Genomic DNA, 21,711 nt, shown 5'->3' on the forward strand with positions numbered 1-21,711 from the left:
AGGTCATAAATGTGCGTGCGCGTTTAGCCGCAGCTAACGGTGATTCCTCAACTTATGCTAACACGCTAACGCTAGTCGATATGTGCGGTAGTTTTACAGCTTTAATTCAACGCCTAACAATTTAGTTTTATATCTAAGCTTTCTATTTACACTGTCAAGACTGTATTTGTTTTGTTTGGCGTTTTGGTTTTAGATGTGTCGCGTTTGTTTTAGTGGTAGCGGCTAAAACATGCGGTTTGGTTGGTGCTAAGCTGAAGTGCTTTCCAAAGTATGCTGGTTTTAAAATGTTTATATGTACTGTTCAGAAGGGTTTGGATGTTGCAATGCGAATTGTGACTGTCATCTACGTTTTGGAACAAAAAGCTGACAAACCAGTGCAACGAAGAATAACGTAGGTGATCTGGAAATACGTCAACGCTTATATAAAATCTCCCTAATCTGTTATTAAATGCGTTATGTAAAATTTCCCAATTATTTCTAACTCTCAAGTTTGTATATGCGACATCCACAGATGTTTAAAAGTGATTGTTTGGAAGCGTCCCGTTGTAAACAGACAGCTGATGCCTAAAAGCAAAAACATCAAACTCCTCAGCTACATATGAAAGTGTGTTTGTTTGTTTGTTTTATTTTAACTTTGTCAGTTTTCATTTAGATGCCATATAAACTTTAGGTCAGGAAATGTAAATATCTTTGGTGCAGTTTCTGTTAGGCGGGGTTTTTCATTGACACCTGTTGAAGCCCCGCCCACAACAGGTGTAACCATCTCAGGAATGTCACTCACCTGCCCTTCTTCCTCGTCATCAGTCATAGCCATGGTTGCCAGTAATGTTTGGTTAAGCCGAGTACCATTAACCTGTTTGACCGGATCAGCCCACAGAGCATGATTTAGTACTTCAGTTGTTTTCATAATCCACATCAGGAGTTATAATAGGATATTTTTATATAATTGGTTGTTCATTAATGTTGATATCTAGTAATATGTATATGGTAGAGTAAGCAGGATTTATTTTTTGTTTAGTTTTTTCCCTACACAAAATCTATTAGTAGTTAGCGCATCTGTGTGTGTGTTAAAGGGTGAGTTCATTACAAAATGAAATTTACATGTCATTCCAATGCCTTACGAAATTATGTAATCGCCAGAACACAAATGAAGATATTTTTTATGTTAATAAAACCCCAAATTATACCTTTTCGTTATTTAAAGTCATTGTGTCGCTACTGAAATGATGACTTGTATCATTTGGATTTATTTTTTGATCCCTTTACGAATGAAGCGTCAACAAATGAATAGTTTTTGCAAGAAAACAATCTTTCATATTTCGTTAATAATATTCATTTGTGTTTCGATGATAATTGATAGTCTAATGCAGGGGTGCTCAATCCTGTTCCTGGAGAGCCACCTTCCTGCAGATTTCAGTTGCTACCCATTTCAAACACACCTGAACCAATTAATTAGGACCTGAACACCACTTGATAATTACAGGCAGGTGTGTTTGATATGGGTACCAACTGAAACCTGCAGGAAGGTAGATCTCCAGGAACAGGATTGGGCACCCCTGGTCTATTGAATTTAAAGTTGCTCAAGTATGAGTAAATGATGACAAGTTTTATTTAAAGGGCACCTTTTTTTTTTTTTTTTTTAATAGAATTTCCTGACTTTAAGATAGGACCCCAATCCCAGTGATTTTAATTATTTACAGACACAATGTTTCTATAATAACATTTATACACATGTCCACAGAACATTTTTTGTAAATAAACTGGGATTAAAATACTCTCTAAAATACTGGGATTAAAATAATAACTCTTAATAATAATAACTTTAAAAATAATAACTTTTACCGCTCAGAAAGGCCTAAATAAACTCAATCACAAATACATCAAATAAACTTTTTATTTTTGACTAATACGCTGTATTTCAGCTTCATCCGTCTGTCTCTATCACTGACTGCTGTTTATCTGGCGTCACGCATGTTGAGAAGCAGACATGCACGTGGGAACGGTGACCGGGGAGAAGCAGCTCATTCGGATTTAAGACTACGAAAACAGCTGCGATGTATTTAGACAGCAAAATGGGCAAATTCTGGAGGCTGTAATAAATTATCTGATGGGTATTTTGAGCTGAAACTTTACAGACACTTTCTGGAGACACCAAATGCTTGTCTGACACACACACACTCACACACTAGATTAATGACTTATATATTCAGTCCTGATAGTTTTATTCTAATAATATTGATTTTGGAACTGTCACTTTGTGGAATGACCATTTCTGCTAAATGGCTGATCAGCAGTTACTGGCAAATGATATTAATATAAAAAAGAAAAAATATTGGCAGATTAATTGGCCTGTGCAATATTGACCTCTCTCTACCTGCCAATGTCAGGTTGGCACTAACAGCCGTGGCCCAAAATGTTTCCTACTAGTTTTGAAAACTGCACTGGTTATTGATCCAATGTACTGGTTGATCCATTTAGGCGGAAGTGACAAGCTGCAAGCTTTGTATGTAGGTTTATTCATCTTCTAAATGTGAATTTTGTCACTGATTTGGAGCACACCATCTTCAAACTAACAACTAAAACACTTTATTTTAATTTCAAGTGGCTTTTATTACATTGTTGTCATTTTAAACTTGCTAACAGGCCAAGTCCATTGTTCCCCCACCTCAGGCGATTTTTCTGCATATTTGCTATGTTAATTTTTGACCGTGGTTGTAAGACTTGTTTGTACAGTACTAAGTTATTAAAAGAGCACTTGTATATGTTCATAACAGACTCGGGGTGATGGGATTGTGCTGCAGCTTGCATGGTTTGGTCAAACGTCTCCCTCTCATGGCCTTGGACTTTGGGCCGGTGGTTTCACTGGTCAAGTCTCCGTAATCCTGTTGGTTTAATCTCTTCATGGGATCAAAGGCAGCACCACAACACGATTTCCCGTCTAGCCTAAATGGAGGATTTTTGTTTGTGCCTTGCTCCCGCCCAAGTCTCCCGCCCTACATTACAACTCAAATTATGCTTTAGATGTAGACTTGTTAGGGTAATGCGGTTTGGCACACTGAAGCCTGGGCACTGACTTTTTTTTTTTTTCCCAGGTCATTCAGGATAACTGGCCGGATGCTAGGCAACTAGTTTCTGCTTTAGATCAAATCTGTTTTTAGGATGATAAACCCACTTCCTTTGATCATTATAATAATTGAAGCCAGTGATTTTGATCTTAGTTTAATGTATACAGTTGCTTTGCTTGTTTATTTTTTGTTCTCTCAATATCTTCTTCTTTGTCATTTTACTTGTGACTGAAAATGGTCAGGATTAGTAGTGTCTTATGAGGTCAAATTCTACAAATATGCATAGATATATTTAGAAACTTTGTTATAAATATTTGTTTTACTGATGTCTTTGAAAAGCGTTTTTTTATTATGTTTAATCGTTTTGGATTTATTAAAAATTTTGATGAATTATTTTCGAAATGTATAACTTGTTTTGACAGATCAATCTATTATAATATTACTTATTTTGATTTATTAGTAATTATAATTACGGCTGGGTAATTCTGGACTAAAATTTTGGCCAAAATCTCGATTAATTGAACATTTGAACTCTCCTACGATTAATGAACGATTATTTATTTATTTAAATTTTTGGATAAATCCCGTGCATTTTTACTTCTGTTAGCAGTGGGTTTTTATGTTCCTCTGTGTTTCTTTGCTGGGGTTTTGTTTCTTCTGAATGCTACCTTAATGTACAAGTAGCTAAAACTAGCTAATTTGGAGCCGTGAATCGGCTTTAATCATAAGATAAGCATAAAACAAAAGATTCCATATGGAGCTACTCCACGAGACTCGACACTTGTAAAACGCTCACTCCAATGGGCTCGCTGCTCTCCCGTGGCTCTCTGTACTACCCACACTCGTCATCTCTACCAAATCAACCAATCACAGAGCTTGCACTATGCGACGTTGTGATGTGTAGTTAAATTTTCTTTGAGAGGTGCATGGGTATACGAAGATACCATATGCGTGTGCTCAATGAAGAAGTAGAAGAAGAAGAAACCAGCTGAGCGGGGTCACGTGACTCCACACATGATAGGGAAAATAATTGAAAAAATTGACCTGGAAATTTTTTTTTATCAATTATAGTTTCTGAATTTAGATTTTTGCCCAGCCCTAACTTCAATAATATCAATATTCTTTTTTAAAAGTCCTATGGAATTCAACTTAATTAAATAATTTTCATTTAGTATTAAGTTTCATCTTTCATCACACAACATTTTTCGCTTAGTATGTGCATTTAATAATTGGTTTCCTTTTTAAAAATAATTTTACACAAAACAGATTGATTATAATTGATTTTCTAAGGGTGACATGAATGATTTTCATGTCAAATATGCATGTTGATGAGAATTTCCCTTAAAATAACCTAAGAATTTGTATGTAACATGTAGACATGGGCCGGTATAAGATTCTGACCGTATGATAACCTTGGATGAATATATCATGGTTGTACAGTATTGTGATTACTACTCTAAATTAAGTTCTTTTTAACTGTCTTTGTAAAGTTTTTTTCCCCCTTTGAACACAATATATTTTATTATGAAAAGCATTTGTAATACTTTAGTTTGCAGTAAACATGTTTAAAACATAATTTACTTCTGCACTCTTCGTTTTAAAAACAAAGATTTCTTTACAATTTAAAACCGCATATTTGGATATCTTTACTAACAAAAAGACAAACAAAAAAACGTAAATAAAAAAATATTACATATACCATAGGAACGGTATAGCTAAAAACTTTTTCAAATCGCGGTATACCTTGAAAACGGTCTTATGCCAAGTAACATGGTACTTTAACAACAAAGCAGAAACTGAAGCCTTACAGAAACAGCTCGATTTATAATTTTTTCCCCTTTTTTATTTAGCTTTTCCCTTATTTTCCCGGAATTTTTTTTCCTGTTTCCTTGTATACAGTAAATGTAAAAACTGTTTAAAATTTTTTTATACATATGTAAAAGTTTGTATTATCATTTTAGTGCAAATTTTAAAAATGTGAACAGAATGTTAACAAAAATGCATGTCAAATGTTTTGTTTGTCTCGTTTACAGTTGAAGTCAGAATTATTAGCCTCCTTGAATTATTAGCCCCAGTTTATTTTTTTTCCCCCAATTTTTGTTTAACAGAGAGAAGATTTTTTTAGCACATTTCTAAACATAATAGTTTTAATAACTCATCTCTAATAACTGATTTATTTTATCTTTGCCATGATGACAGTAAACAATATTTGACTAGATATTTTTCAAGACACTCCTATACAGATTAAAGTGACATTTAAAGGTTTAACTAGGTTAATTAGCTTAACTAGGCAGGTTAGGGTAATTAGGCAAGTTATTGTATAATGATGGTTTGTTTTGTAGACTATCCAAAAAAAGAAAACAGCTTAAAGGGGCTAATCATTTTGACCTTAAAATGGCTTTTAAAAAATTAAAAACTGCTTTTATTCTAGCCAAAATGAAACAAATAAGACTTTCTCCAGAAGAAAAAATATTATCAGACATACTGTGAAAATTTCCTTGCTCTGTTCAACATCATTTGGCAAATATTTATAAAGAAATATAAAAAATAAAAAGGGGGCTAATCATTCTGACTTCAACTGTATATCTCTGGAAGCTTCTGGATAGCTCATATTGTGTAAAAGAGGAAGATGTCTCCAGTACAGTATTTATTTAGCTGCTGTTTGTTCGTCAGTAGAAGTGTTTTCATGGTAAGTCCTTTAGCTACAGTGTGAGTTTGGGAGTTGGCATGGTGATTCTGTCTCCAGCAGCCTTCACCCGATTGTTTAATCTTGTAAAGGAATGCGAGAATGCTGTCCTTCACAGCGACTGTGGGCGAAAACAGAGCTTGGCCAAGGATACGGATTGAATGGCTCTATCAATTTTCCCAAACACTCCCGTTTTCTGCTATTGGTCAGTTCAGCACAGATCCCAAAACCAAAACCTCTGGTGTTTGACAAAAATTACAAACTTAAGCTTTACATATTTACTGAAGCTAGATTTATCTGAATTATAAATGATAGACAGGACCGCCCTTTTAAAATGTGTTTAGTTACTATTACAAGATGTATTAAAGTTCATCATAAACATACAGATCTTGAAGCTTCTTTCTGTTAGTTGGTCAACCGGAAAGCGGTGTTAATTTGACTAATCTCAAAATAACCAATTAAATGTTCAGTGGTTTAATTTGAGATAGTTGGTCTAGCGAAGTGTGTTAGACAGTGTTTAGCTCGAGTGTGTGTCCCCAGTTGTCCCCTGTAATGATGAATCTGATACGTGAGATTGAAAGGATCAAGGTCAGTGATACAGGCCAGATCTCTCTCTCTCTCTCTCTCTCTCTCTCTCTCTCTCTCTCTCTCTCTCTCTTTTCTGTGTCAGGTGACCTGCTTTTCTGTGAAACTTGGACATGTATTCTCTCTCTCTCTCGTGGATCAGGGGATTATTTTGTGTTTGTGGGTTGGACGCTGACCCAAAACTTCTGCATGCAAGTCTGTAAGAATGCCATTTTTGAATGAATGTTTAACAGTCATGTGCAGGAAACGCATTAGCATTGTGTTTAGTAATACAATGAGGTTGTAAATGGGGAAAAACCGATTGAGAATAATAGCTTAAGTTCAAAATAGTGGTTTGATGAATAAATCATGCTTGTCTTTGGCAGAATAGAGATAAAATGCCTTGCCTTTGCATTCCTTTACCACAAATAAATAGCATCCCATGGCATGAATATTTCATTTAAAGTGCCTCTTAAGGTTTTTATATATTATATATAGTATAATTTAGCAGTTGGTGACTAGTAGCGTACAGTCAGTTGGTGACTAGTAAAGTTAGCTTTTTTTTAGATTGACCGTGTCTTTCCTCAACTCCTCAGCAGTATTTGTGCCATTTCATGTGTTGTTTTGCAGTGCAAATATTCACAAATATACACCTAGCAATTTATTATTTGCTTAAAATAAAGATCATGATTTCTCATGATTTTGTAAATGTAATTTAAAGGTTAATATGAGTGGGCTATTATTAGTATTTCTCAAACTTATGGTAAAAAACTATATTGAAATGAAGGTCTACTGTTTATTCTCATGCACAACACTGTTCGCTAAGAAAGAAAAAAGCATATCAAATGCTTGTCTAATCATAACTCTATAATGCCATATGATTATTTAAATGTTGTGCACGCTTTCAGTTTCATTTTCACTGCTAAGTGCGGTTCATACTTCCCACGCGGCTCTCAAACAATCACTCTGTTTCACAAACTGAACGTTATATACAACTTCATTACCTGTTATTCACAGCCTATGCAGGTTCTGTTCACTAAAGTAGACTCCATTCACAGGCGCGCACCCGCCCTCTCTGTGGTAACAGCTCATGGTCAGCGGCTTACGTCACGTGTGATATCGCGGCCGCGAATACATCATTACATGAAGAAAGAAATGGCATCTTTGGGTGAATTATACCTTATTAATACAGGATGTGACTCTTTTAACACCATTGGTGTTCACGATGCTGAACAACGAATGTAAAACAATGTGAAGACCAGCCTTTTCTTCTCTCCAGAACTTAAAAAATGATTGGCAGGATTATGCTGAATTAATATCGTCGAGGGCACAGGTGTCAAACTCAGTTCCAAAAGGGCCGCAGCCCTGCACAGTTTAGTTCCAACTCTAATTAAACACACCTGATCAAACTAATTGAGTCCTTCAGGCTTGTTTGAAAGTGTGTTGGAGCAGGGTTGGAACTAAACTGTGCAGGGCTTCGGCCCTCCAGGAATTGAGTTTGACACCCCTGGTCTAGGGGGTTGAATCGAGATTGAGACCTTTTTTTGATTAATTGTGCAGCTCTACCTAAATATATATCTTCATCAGCGATTGTTACAACATGCATAGACTAGTTCATACAGGCTTTTTGCTGAATGAACATTGCAAAAGTCAATAACTCAGTCCACACACTGAGAAGTACACGTCTTCACTGATCCAAAAATTCACACCCTAACTCGAAGACTCACCTCAGGTACTGATAATGTGCTTTCAGTGTTATATGTCACCAATGTGAGTTTAAATACCATTCTGCGAGACTGAAAGCAGCAGGAGTTCACCTTAGATCTCAACTAGCAGACGAATTGAAAATGAAAGTCAGAAATGTGATTCAGTCAAACCAACATCATCAGTCACTCAGTAGCCTATTAATAATATTAAATATGTTTTAATTACATGAAAAGACTTTGCAATTTTGTTGAGAGCGCAGTGATGGGTGTTGAAATGTTTCTGTCATATCGCATCGGTTTTGGTGCAGACTGCCTTCCTGGAATCTTGTAGCGTTGCTTGTTAGGACATAATCAAGTACCAGAATCTGACCATTGTTGAAAATCAAAACAAACTCTGCTGCTTGAGGCTGAGCTAACGTGCACGCTTATGTTTTAACCACCTTCTTTTTCTATTTCTTCTTACATCCCATCATAACTTTTCAAGTTTAAGTTACAAAATGCATGAAAAGTGCCTGAATGGGGTGGTATGGGAATTCCACCAAATTTGATGTACTGTAAAGAGAAACAACAAATGTAAACACATAATCTGTGTAGAGACAGAAATGACACGCCATCATGGATCACATATCACACATGTAAACATATTGAAACACTTGGCAAATTAAAGCAGAGTAAACTCTTAGAAAGGCGGGATTTAGAGAGACCTGATCCTTGAACCAACCATTTTGGACACTGTCCGAAAGAGCTGAAGCTGCAGTGTGTTGTGGAAATAATGTAAGCTCTTTTTGACCTTGGATGAATGTAATGTGTGAAATATCACAGCTCCACATAAAGCTAACAATGCAGAGTGTTCTTGTGTAGCAATATAAACCGTGTATTGATATACTTTAGGAAATCAGCTGTCTTTAATTGCTTTGGTTCTGTTGTTTCGGTAAATGTTAAGTTAATTTTATTGTCTTTTTAGTAATCTTTACTACAGATATTGACTAGATGTGTATCCTGGAAAGTAAAAGCTTTTTTTTTTTCTTAAAATAGGACTGTTAAAAAAAAATCATGATTAGTCTAATTGTTTCTAATAAAACAAACAAGCAGAATAAGGGGGGATTTAATTACCCCAATATCTTTCTTTGTAGCTTATAGTTGTGTTGTCAACTGTTGATACATACTTGTTTCTTTTAAATAAACTAACCATCCAGAGAAATGTGGACCGAATTTCATCATGCCACAAGCTGCGTTTACACACTACGAAATGTGGGGTCATTTATACCTAAATTGGGTAAAATACGGACTAAGCCAAACATTGGGTTAAATGTGGTCCTATTGATTTATTTTAGAAAATTAACTCGGCAGTTGGGTTAGTCCCTATTACACCCAGAATTGAGTTGAAATAACCCGATATTTTTTATAGTGTAGATGCTTATATCCTTTCATCATTTTTAATCAATTCAAATGTACAATCCAATCAGACCTGATGCATTTCCCAGTCTGTTGCTGCATTTTTACTCTTTATGATTGGTCACACTTAAGGTGTCATTAGTTAATGCTAGTTAATGTATTTATTAGGGATGCAACAATACAATTAGCCCACAGCTCAATACATACCTCGGTTTTTTAACACTGTTTTCGGTTCGGTTCTCATGGCTTGACACGTGTTCTTTTTTTATTCTATAGGCAATAGGAACAGTAGAAGTTTAAGAGAGATAAAAAGATTTATTGCAATACTTATTTTGTTTTACTTAAAAGCTAAGAAAATTACACTAGTGCCTAGTGTATTGTATATAAAAAAAAAAGTTAACACTGAAATCTCACAGCTGCTGGTAGCCCATGTACAAACTGGCGAACACATAAAATCCTACACTTTGAAAATAAAAACACATGTGAAGTTAATTAAGATAAATTGACCTTTTCAAATTAACATATTTGTACTGAAGTAAACATAAATAAGCCATCTTAATTATCTCGGTGCTGAAAAAATGCGAGACTGTAGTCTGTAATGCGGATCGAGTGCTTTTATAAGATGACAAAAGTCCGCATCTCCAATCACCGAAAATGGCTGCAAATCTTTAGCAATAAACACCCACACTGTCTTTGTTATTTTTTGTGTCTCTCAGAACCAGTTGGGTATGTTTGCTTGACAGATTCAGCGAGGGATTGTTGCTATTTGGAGGACTTTATTACCTTCTCTGCTATCCTGCCTTCAGACAGTGATATTGCTGGGTGATGATGGCGCTGCAGATGTGCAGTCATGGTTATACCTGTAAAACAATGCTTGCACACAGTTATTTTTTGTTCACCATTTATTTTTTTATACTTACCGGCAAAATCGAAATGTCCTCACACCGCAGATTTGAAAGACGCCAGCACTTTTTCGTACTGTAGCCTCACTTCGCCAGCGCTTCCTTGTACTGTTGCCTCAGCCTCACTTCACTGCCGATGGAATGGATGGTCAAGCGCCCCCTAACTTTACAGCATAGTGATTGGATATTTACTCGCTGGGAGGAGCTTCCTCATCTCAGCTCATGGACTTACAGGCACACACAGTCAATTCGGGGAGACATAAAACGCACATAAATTATTTAAACGCAAAACCGAGAAAACCGCAATTCACAAGCGCGTATTGAACTGTGGAGGTCATACCAAACGTTTTAATATTATATTGAGAACTGTGGCATCCTTGGTATTTACCAACATGAACTAAGCATGAACATCACTTGTACTGCCTTTCTTAATCAAAGTACAACATTTACTAATGCATTATTAACCTCCAAATTGATGCTTGTTAACATTAGTTAATGCACCGTGAGTTAACATGAACTAACAATAAACATCTTGATTTCCATCAACTAATGTTAAGTAACATGAACAAATACTGTAATAAATGTATTGTTCAATGTCTGTTCCTTTTAGTAAATAGATTAACCAATACATCCTTATTGTAAAGTGTGACAGGATGCTTTACTGTTTCACTCTTTCCATTGAATGTTTTAGTTTCAGCAGACTATGAAATCCGTTCACCGTCTCCACTACATGACGGTTAATATTTCAGAGCATTTTAAAGCACAGAGACTGAACCGCGGCACTATCCCTCGAGCTAAATATCATTACATTTTCACTCCAGCCGGAAATAGATGTGCTGAGACACCACATTTAAAAATAGCTCTGTCAGAATGCAAAGACTTCAACTGATTTCACTAAAGTGAGTTTATATTGCGACTGAGTGTATTTGAAAGAAGCAACTCATGCGTGCCTGCATAGAGCACTTAGCAGCGATTCACAGTGTCTGATGTGCCCAAACTATGCCAAATCGCTCAGTGGTTTTGTGTAGCGTCGCATGTGAAGAGAGCTGTGCATTCGCAGCATGCTTCTGAAATCATGTTAACTGTATTGAGTGTAAATCTTGTCGTTTCCATGCGCCTCTGGTTTATGATTCTGGCTGCGGTTTCAGTCCACTGATCTTTCTGCCTTCAGCTCTTTGGCCGTAAGCTTGAAAAGCTGAAGTCTTTCATCTACATCCAGTCGTCTAGAGTGAAATCCAAGCTTTTCTCTGATGTGAACTTGCTCATGGACGATTGAAGCATCTCGTTTGTGAAAACATATTGCGTTTAACAGTGCAATGGAACAAAACAGTGTCAATGAACTGGTATTTTGTTTGTCGATAAACTGTGAGAATGAAGCATGATGTTTGCAAACAAATGACTAAAGACGAACTTCCATCCAAACATGAGGTGAATCTTTTTAAAGTTTTTAAAAAATGTGATTTACCAAATTTGGGGTGCATAAAATATCGACAAAAAAAATTTTGTTCCGATAATAGTTTATGCAATATATGCAAACATGCGAAATTAGCGCTGAGCGATACAACAAACAAAATTATCACAATATAATATTTAATGTCATTTAGTATCGTTAATTATTTAATAAAAAAAATTGAAAATCTATTTAGGAATATTAGGATTTAGTTATTTATTCATTTTATTTTTATTTAGCAATATTACTAAGGCAAATATTTTTAATGGTCAAAAACAAAATAAATATCTCGTCTCTTATGTCTTATAATAAAATAAACCTAAGTGCTAGAGACTCAAACTTAATAATTAAAGTGTTACAAAATGTGAGCAATGATAGTGTAATAACTGAACAATCAAAGCAAACTTTAAGATGTCAATAATAATGATGATACAGTAAACCTTAAACTCTGTAAATAAAACAAATTATGATAATCAAATCTGAGCTTTCAAGAAAAGGAACCTAGCATAATTATTTAAATACATACTGAATATTACAAATTGTGATGACTGTGGCCTAGTGGTACTGCGCGCTGACATATAGCACCAGTGTGCTCGTGGCGACCCGGGTTCGATTCCTGTCTCGAGGTCCTTTGCCGATCCTGTCCCTCTCTCTGCTCCCAGTGCTTTCCTGTCTGAGTTCTCTACTGTCCTATCAAAATAAAGGTGAAAAAAACCCTAAAAAATAATTATATATATATATATATATATATATATATATATATATATATATATATATATATATATATATATATATATATATATATATATATATATATATATATATATATAAAAGAAATATGTCTGTAAAATGGCAGAAAATGTACTGCCAGTTTATTATAAGGCTTTTGTAGAGTAATATACAACACCAATCCACACAATATATCCCTTTAAACTGTTACAAATGTTAATGAAAGTCACCTTTTGTAACCTTTCAAGGGTAAAAGTTGTTAGAAGAAAGACTAACATCTCATAATGCAGTTCAAAATGATTTACAAAATATTGAAAACACAGTGTAGTAAAGATATAATATGGCAAATTTTAACAAGTGCTTGAAAATGCACCTGGAAAGTGCTCGAAAAGTGCTGGAATTTGACTTTGGAACAGATCTAAGTGCCCTGATAAAAGTCCTCTCCATACTGAAGCAACCAAGCCAGAAACTTGTGTTGTTTCACCCTCATGTCTCTTATTCTGAAACTAACTTGTGTAACCAAGCGAGCGCTGACGCACATCACAACACCGGGTTGCACTTTAAGTTTGTCTTATTTGCATGAGGGTGTGTTCTGTAGTAATGCTTGTGTGTAAAACTGGCATCTTCTCCAGTTTGTTGACGGGATGAGGGTTCAAAGGGCATCGGTGACAGCAGGGTTAATGAGGCTTTGGCTTCCTGCAGTCTGGTGTAGTATTTCACACCTCTCTATCAGCTGGAAGTGAGCCACATGCTGTAATGTAAATAGTGACGTGGTGAGAGTGCAGAGGTACGCCTCATACCTGACATACCTGATTTCAGCGCCTCTCCGTTTCGTTCTAGTCAGCTGTCAGACTGGTTTCGGGAAAACAAGTTATTCTGTGCGGTGGTGTAGGATTTTATTGACTCATTTAGGGAGCGTGTTAGAGACTTTCATTTACTGTTTGCTGTGTTAGTTTTTTTTTCTCTATAGAAAGCTTTTTAGAGATTAATATTTTAAGTTTTTGTCTTTTTAAATTGTAACATTTCATAATAGTATATTTTTGTACAATATTTGATTGTATTTATAATATTTTTTATTTATTTGGTGGTGAGCACGGCACTACTTATAAACAAATATTTATTGTTTTTAAATATTTGTGAATAATTTAAATTTAATTTATATTTTAAATGTAATATTTAAAACAGTTTTAAAATATTGCATACGTTTTTCAGTACATTTCGCTTGTTTTATTGTTCATACTTTTAAACTTTGTGCACAGTAAATCAACAATTCACTGTAGTATGTTTATAAATAAAAGGTAATCTAGATAGACGTTTTCATTTGGCCAATTTAAATCTGCCTCTGTCAGTTTTGGATGTTGCGTCCCGAGACTCGTGCCTATTTATACAACTGGAGTACATGCACAATTATTGCGCTTCCCCAAACGAGGCCATTTTTGCACTCTTTGGGATTCATTAAAACAGCGTTTCTGATGTAATCGGTCCTGATTATGTGCGCTTATGACGTATTTGCGAATGCGTGCGTTTATTACAGGCTGTCTGATGTTTGTTAGTGCTCTGTGTGGTTTCCGTATCTCTCTCAAACTGACCCCACTGCTTTTGTCCACCATGAGAGAATGTGTGTGTTCGTTGGGGGGGTCGTATCTTTGTGCCGGGACGCCTGTTATCTTTCTCTGTGGGCTTCATGGCCGTCTCTGATAACTCCCAGCATGCTCTGGTGTTAGTGGAGTGGGTTTCAGTAAGCCAGATTTAAATAGTCACCGTCTCATCTGATAGCTGTTGATAAGCTGAAGGGATGCTTTTCTGCTGATACTCTTGTTATTAAGCCTTTCTATCAGTTTATTCATCCGTTTGTTTTTCTTTAATTAATTGGTTTAAGCAGATGATTCGTTTTAATTGATCATTTATCAAATAATTATTTAAACATGTGTTGTATTGTCACTTTAATTTATTTATTTGTATGTTTTAGGTAGTATCTGAGTTGCTTTGTGAATCTGTAAAGATCTCCTCTCCTATTCGCTGTTGAATTGAAGCATGCGTTTCCATTAAGAGTGGTCTAAAGTTACCCGTGTGGCAGCAGAATGACTGGAAGTGAGTGATCCTGACGTGATCCTTCAGGCACAAGTGTGACGTTGCTGGTGGTCTGGTCTTCATCAGAGGTTTCCCGGCCTTCCTCTGATACCAGCTGGGAACCCAAAATAACCACTGATAACCTCCAGCTCACTTCAGGTTAGGGCTATTGCGATTAATCACAATTTGAAATGTTGCGATTAGCATATCACAAGAGGCTGCGATATTAAATATATTTGTATTATTTAATTAATTAATTTTGTATTAATCCATCCCAAAAAAAAGCCAAAACATTTCAGAGTTTGTGATACTTTGTTCTTCTCGGTTCTCCAAAGAAGAAAAACAAAGGAATATTGTGTTCATCCAATACTAGGAGAGTTGGATCAAGCAGCGATACTTTGTTCTCCTTTCTTTTCTCCAAAGAAAAAAAAAGTATTCCGTATTTAGCTTTTCACTTGTACGGTGGCTCAGAACTGTCAAAACATCTCTCAAAGTGCTTTTTCGGATGTAAAAAAAAAAAAAAAAAAAAGATCAAATTTATTTTATAACATGCAAAAATTAAAGACAATTTCAGTTTCAGCAGTATCCTAAATAAATAGAAATTAAAAAGAATTAGAATGCAACAAACAATCAAAATCTAGTATCTATTTAATAGGTTTGAATCTCTAATAAATAATACTAGTGTAAAATGGTTAAGTACCAGTATATAGGCACTGTTATTTAAGAAAGGCATACTAGTTTCCATTGAATAACTCTAATAGTTCCAACCTTTAAGACACACTAGTCGAAATTGAATAGTTGATTTTTCAGAGGCAAATCTCTTTAGAAGTCATAATTCATACATTTTAGAAATTCAATATTAGTATAGTATAGATCAATAATGCAATATAATCTAGCTAATAAATACTATCTATTAAATTCACATTAGTGTCTGTCACACTTTACAATTGTTTTTTGTTGGTTAATGTAATTACTAACATGAGCAAAACATTTAATACTGTATTTTTTTCCTATTATTATTTATTACTTATTCATCTTTGTTAATGTTAGTTAATGAAATTAAGTTCTTAGTTGAACTCGCAGTGCATTAAATAAGTTAACAAGCAAGAATGTGGATATTAATAATGCATTAATGTTAAACTATGATCATGACTGCTGCACATGTATTGTTCATTTTAGTTCAGGTTACTAATGAAACACTAATGTAAAACATGACCTTAGTATCTAATGAACAGGCACTAGTGTTTAACGACACCCTCTTGCTATTTACATTCCCACAGAGTGTAGTAATCCACACACATGCAGGTTTTCTTATGTGAATGTCACTTGCAGAGGTCATTGAATGGAAATGAACTACAGCATCCATCCATCCATACAGTGTCCCCTCGCTGAAACCTGAGCCCTAATCATTACCTATGGGCTCTTTATAATACTGTAGAGTCAGCAGCCTTCAGCTATTTATAGCCTTTTCGATACAGTGGAGGCGCTTCACTGGTGTCACGTTTTCTCCCCTTTTTCACCCCCAAAGAAGTCCTTCAGCAGATACAGAAGATATCTGTCTTGCCTGCTACTTGGGGATTGGTTCATATTATTGGCGTCTGTTTTCTGGACAGTAGTTGGGATTGTCAGTGTCTGTTAGGTATTTCTTTATTTTTGTGCATTATTAGTTTGTCGATGATCAATTTCTGATCAAGAAGTGACACCAGCACTTTAAGATTTGATGCTTCACAAATTTAGTGAAATGGAGGCCATTGTCTTTTGCCTTCTTGTTAGAGCAACCGACTCCCATACAAAGAATCACAGGTTTGATCTCATATCAGACTGGGTTGAGTGCAGTAGGACCGGTGAGTTGCACGTTGGGGCTCGTCCGGGATGGGAGTGAGGTTTATGCAGGTGAATGTAACTGAGACCAGCTAGCGAAGGGCTGTGCATGTAACATCCCTCCTCTGACCTCTAAAGGTGCTCTAGCGACGGATGCCAGAGGCCGTAGTCTTTTGCCTCCTTGTTAGAGCAACCGACTCCTGTACAAAGAATCAGACTGGGTTAGTTGCAGTAGGAGTGGTGGGTTATATTAATATAAAGTTAAACTGTTATAATTCACAACGCAATGCAAGTAAATAAGAAAGTATTCATACAATTTATTTGACTTTATACCTTGCACTGCATTATCCATCCTCCTAGGCAGTTTTCAAAATGCCTTGATTTTTTTTTTTGGAGTGACCAACTTGGAAAATGTAGCCAAATTTTTCTTTGTCGCACGAAATTACATGCAAAATTAGATGGATTTTCATTAAAATTACCTATAAAAATTTCTCAAACAATATTAAGATTAACCAGTGACTCTACACTTTTTACTAGGGTTGCACAATATATCGTTTCAGCATCGTTATTGTAATGTGATCAATCGCAATAGTCACATCGCGATTTATACGCAATGTTGAGTCTGAATCATAAGTACAGTATATCATTTCGCAAGTGTTTTTTGAAGCCTGTGACTGTGTGAGGGTTTTTATAAGCATTCTGGCATAAGAAATTGCACCATTTGTAACTTCAACAAACTGGAAACTATTTTATTGAATAGTTTATAAAAACCAAGACTATGCAATATTATTTTACATTTGATTATTTAATTACTGTATACTTGAATTGAGGCTGCACAATATACCGTTTCAGCATTATTATCGCAATGTGATCATTCGGAATAGTCACATTGCGATTTATACTCCATGTTGAGTCTGGATTATAATTACAATATATCTTTTCTGAATTATATCATTTCACACGGGTTTTTTTGAAGCCAGTTACTGTGTGAGGGTTTTTAAAAGTATTCAAGGATAAGAAATTGCACCATTTGTAACTGATAAATTAATAACGATTCATTTTATCGAATTGGTTTATAAAACAAAGACAATGCAGTATTATTTGACATTGGATTATTCAAGTGTTTGTATTAATGACACCCTCATTAACTACATTAACTTGTATTATTGACCTACTTGTATGAAATTGTATTGATATCGAATTATATATCGCGAAATTAAAAAAATTGCAACGTTAAATTTTTCCAATATCGTACAGCTTTAATTTGAATACAGTTTGACTCCTTGGAAAGCACTAAAACGCTATTTATTTAATTAGTATCTTTCTTTATTGAATTTTGTTTTTACAACTTTATTGCTTGTAAATTGTTTCTTATTGTATAAGAAACAATTATACAATAGAATCCTATAGAATCTATAATCTATCTCTCCTTAGGGCTGTGCAATTAATCGAAAATCCAATTTCGATTTTGATTTTGCCTTCTAACGATTATGAAAAATCATTAATCGAGATAAACGATTATTGCATCATATGCCGCCCCCTTTCCAGTTGTACACGTGTTGATCTTAAAAGCACGAAAGACCGCATGATTCTGTGTGCCGCGCACACAAAATTGAAGCATGCTGTCAGCATTCGGTCTCACTAGCACACTGAGACGAGCAGAGCGTAGTCAGCGCACACATCTAAAGTAATCTTAACGTGAGCGCTTTAATGGTCAAATAGGTGTCAACGCGGTGTTTAGTGATTATTCATATCAAGCATAATTTGTGTAATAAACTAACGAGTTGAGAATTAAAAGAGACGCGAAAGAGAAACTATTAAAGAGACAGCGTGCTATAATCTTTCTGCCGCCTGTTTTTATGATTAATAATCAAACAACAAATGGAGAACATGCCTCTGCTCTTGATTGAAGGACTTTTGTAGCTAAAGTTTTATTCTTACAGTGGAGATGCTTAAAGCAGTTTGTTTTATATTTTTATTCTATTGTTTTTATTTCTCTTTCCTTTGCAGGGTGGAAAATAACTGTTTGTATACAGTTGATGTCTGAATTATTAGCCCTCCTGAATATTAGCTACCCTTTTCCCCCAATTTCTGTTTAATGGAAAGAAGATTTCTGAACATAATAGCTTTAATAACTCTTTTCTAATAACTGATCTATTTTGTCTCTGTCATGATGAGAGCACATAATATAGATTTTTTTTTTTTCAAAATACATGCATTCAGATTAAAGTGCAATTTAAAGGCTTAATTAGTGTAATTAGGCAAGACATTGTATAACAGTAGTTTCTTCTGCAGACAATCAAAAAATATATTCCTGAAGGGGGCTAATATTATAGCCTTTAAAATGGGTTTCAAAATATTTAAACCTGCTTTTATTCTAGCCAAAATAAAAATAAAAAAGCCTTTCTCCAGAAGAAAAAAAATATAAGAGGAAATACTGTTAAAATTCCTTGCTCTGTTAAACATCATTTGGGAAATATTTATTTTTTACAAAATTCTTAGGAGCGCTTATAATTAAGACTTTAACAGTAATCGTTTTGAATAATCGTGAATTCAATTATGACCAAAATAATCGTGATTATGATTTTTCCCAAAATCGAGCAGCCCTATCTCTCCTATAGAATCATCCCAATCAGTCTAAAATGATAAATTCTTTATAGTTATTCAGCACATCTCGTGAAATTCACAGAACATCACAGAATAAAAAGAAATCGCAATGTCAGATTTTTTTTCAATATCGTGCAGCCCTAATTTTAAAAATCAGATCACATCTAAAAAGTAAACATTTTTATATATTTGTCTTGTTATATAGTTATAATTAAAAGATGTAACCTGCCCGACTATCTGCAGTTGTTGAAATGCATCTTCTCTGGACAGTGTAGATGTTTTTTAGCATATCACCCCCTTCATTTGTCTAGTGTAGACATGTTTGTCACAACGCTGCCCAATGGCTTTCGGAACGAGGCGCAGCGAGCTGGCAGCATGGAGAAAGCTGACTAAACTCTGCTTATGTTTGCCAGGCTGTCTAGTCACATTGCCGGTCTGAGCAAGATTATATTTCTGCTATGACCTCACTGTACGGTGCAAACAACATCGAGCGGTCAAGTGAAAATTAAAGCCAGAAATTAAAACTATTAAAAATAACCAGCAAAAACCTTGAAGTTAAGTGCTGACACAACCAGTGTCCTTCAAGTACAAAACTAGTTAGACTTGTTTCAACAGAATGGCCTGTTTATTCAGCAGCTGCTTCTATGAACACCTCATATTCTGGGTTTAAAGCACTGTAAATGTGTTTAGTGTGTCGCGCTGTCAGCGTAAGATGTGTAGACTTCAGATTATAAATGAAGTCTGGTCAGTAAACTTGTTTTGCTGCCACTGTTGATAATACAGGGTTTCAGCATTGCCGAAGGAGCAGGGAAAGGAAAATGTGCAAGGAATTTTTGCCGTCACGTCGGGCCTGTGCATTCCGGCCTGACAACCTGTCAAGAGGAGCCGCACATGCACTTCCAACATTTTTTGATGGAGTTTGGAGTCAGGCGTTTACGCATTGGGGATCAAGTTAAACGGAGGTGGCTTAGGTGCCACTAAGGCATGCAACTGCTTTATAATTACTTCAGACATGAATTATACGCTCATAAATAAGTGTTGCTGTGTTGAGTCTAGGGTTGTAACAATATACCGGTATGACGGTTTACCACGATTTGAACGTGCACGATTATCATACCATGAACAATTGCATATCAACGGTTTTAACCATTAAAGACCGAGACAGCCGCCCGCGGCTAAAAATAAGTATTGCTCTTAAATGTTTAATAACTTTTGATCCGCTGATCCGATTAATACAATTCAAAGATTGGCATAAAGAAGAGAATCTCAGCTTTCCAGTGATGTATCACATAACATTCGCGGACTTTTAGAGGCTCCGGAATCAGTGCGGTTACGTCATCAACATTTGACAACGCTGATTTGACAAAGAAACGCTCGTCACTGTGTCTCCGGACAAATCAGACATGATACATTGATGCATTGTCCCTCCTCCATGCCCAGATTGGTTCAAACTCGCTATATCACAACCAATAAGCATAGGTTTCGCTTTTGTTTGTGGACCAAGCTTTTTGAACAACACAGAATGAGAGATAGGCATACATTTATGCGCGGCTAAATAAAACGCAAAAAAAAAGTTTTTCATGAAATAATTCTCATACTAAGTACTTTTGCATGCACAGCAGCACAGAAACATGACAAAACAGTGACACAGCAAAGACGAACTGCTGCTCTCGCTGTTTTCAAAAGACGCAAATGAAGATGCAGCTGTTTGTCTGCATTGCAGACAACCATATCCAAATCCATATCGATAGACAACCATATCTATGCTGGCACATAAAACCTAAGGATGTTCCATATTGAATCTAGTTTCGTTATGTAACTATTTATAGTATAGTAAATATTTATATCTATTTTTTACTGAGGATTTGCACCATGTTTATTAGGACTTTATTTGGACTTTGACATATTATTTATTATTTTCTTATTTTTATTTGTTCATTGTAAGTGGTGTTGTTTATAGTAACTAAAAACATATTATTTGGAAAAAGTCAAATTTGCTTCACAGTTCTATTATTTTGTAACATTTGTAACATACCGTATACCGCGAAACCGTCAAACCGTGGTATTGTTTTAGACGATTATCATACCGTGAAAAATTCATACCGTTACAACCCTAGTTGAGTCTCGGGATTTACATGCCTTTCGAAAATCATGCCACTTCCTAAAGACTTACTTGCTCAATTTCAAATTCCGGTTTTATTTGTCACATACACAGTCACACACAGTCCGAGGCAGGGAAATTATCATACAATTACCCGTGACCTTAAAAAGGCTCATAAAATTAACAAGAATCTAAACTATGAGATATAATAAGCAGGATTTTTTTTTTTAGAAATACAAGTTATATCTATAGAAAATAAAACCAAATATTAAATATTTTAAACTTAAGATATGAAAGATTCTCTGAAACATTGTTTGATTAATTTTTTTTTGTTGGTAAAGTGGATTCTTCCAAACTATTATTGATATTTGTTTTAATTGTATTTTAATTGTATTTTTTAATCAAAATATAGCAAATATTCCAAATATAGCAAGGATAAATAGCAGGAAAAACTCCAAGCGCCAATTTTGTGCATTTTATGAATTCAATCATTGAAGAGTTTTGACCACCACATGACTTTGTCAGACAGCCTAAGTTGGGAAAAGTCATCTCCAGGGGATACGGAGTTGATTGCGCGAGGTTGCGGGAGTGAGTGCCTGAAGAGCAGAGAGTGTG

General features: G+C 35.3%; 1 protein-coding gene across 50 annotated transcripts in view; it reads left to right on the plus strand.

The window, feature by feature from the left end:
* tjp1b (tight junction protein 1b) overlaps window positions 1-21,711 on the plus strand; it is a 200,638-nt gene that overhangs the window by 87,038 nt on the left and 91,889 nt on the right. The gene's annotated exons all lie outside the window — the stretch shown is intronic.

This window comes from Danio rerio, chromosome 25 (assembly GCF_049306965.1).
Source record: "Danio rerio strain Tuebingen ecotype United States chromosome 25, GRCz12tu, whole genome shotgun sequence".
Lineage (NCBI taxonomy): Eukaryota > Metazoa > Chordata > Actinopteri > Cypriniformes > Danionidae > Danio > Danio rerio.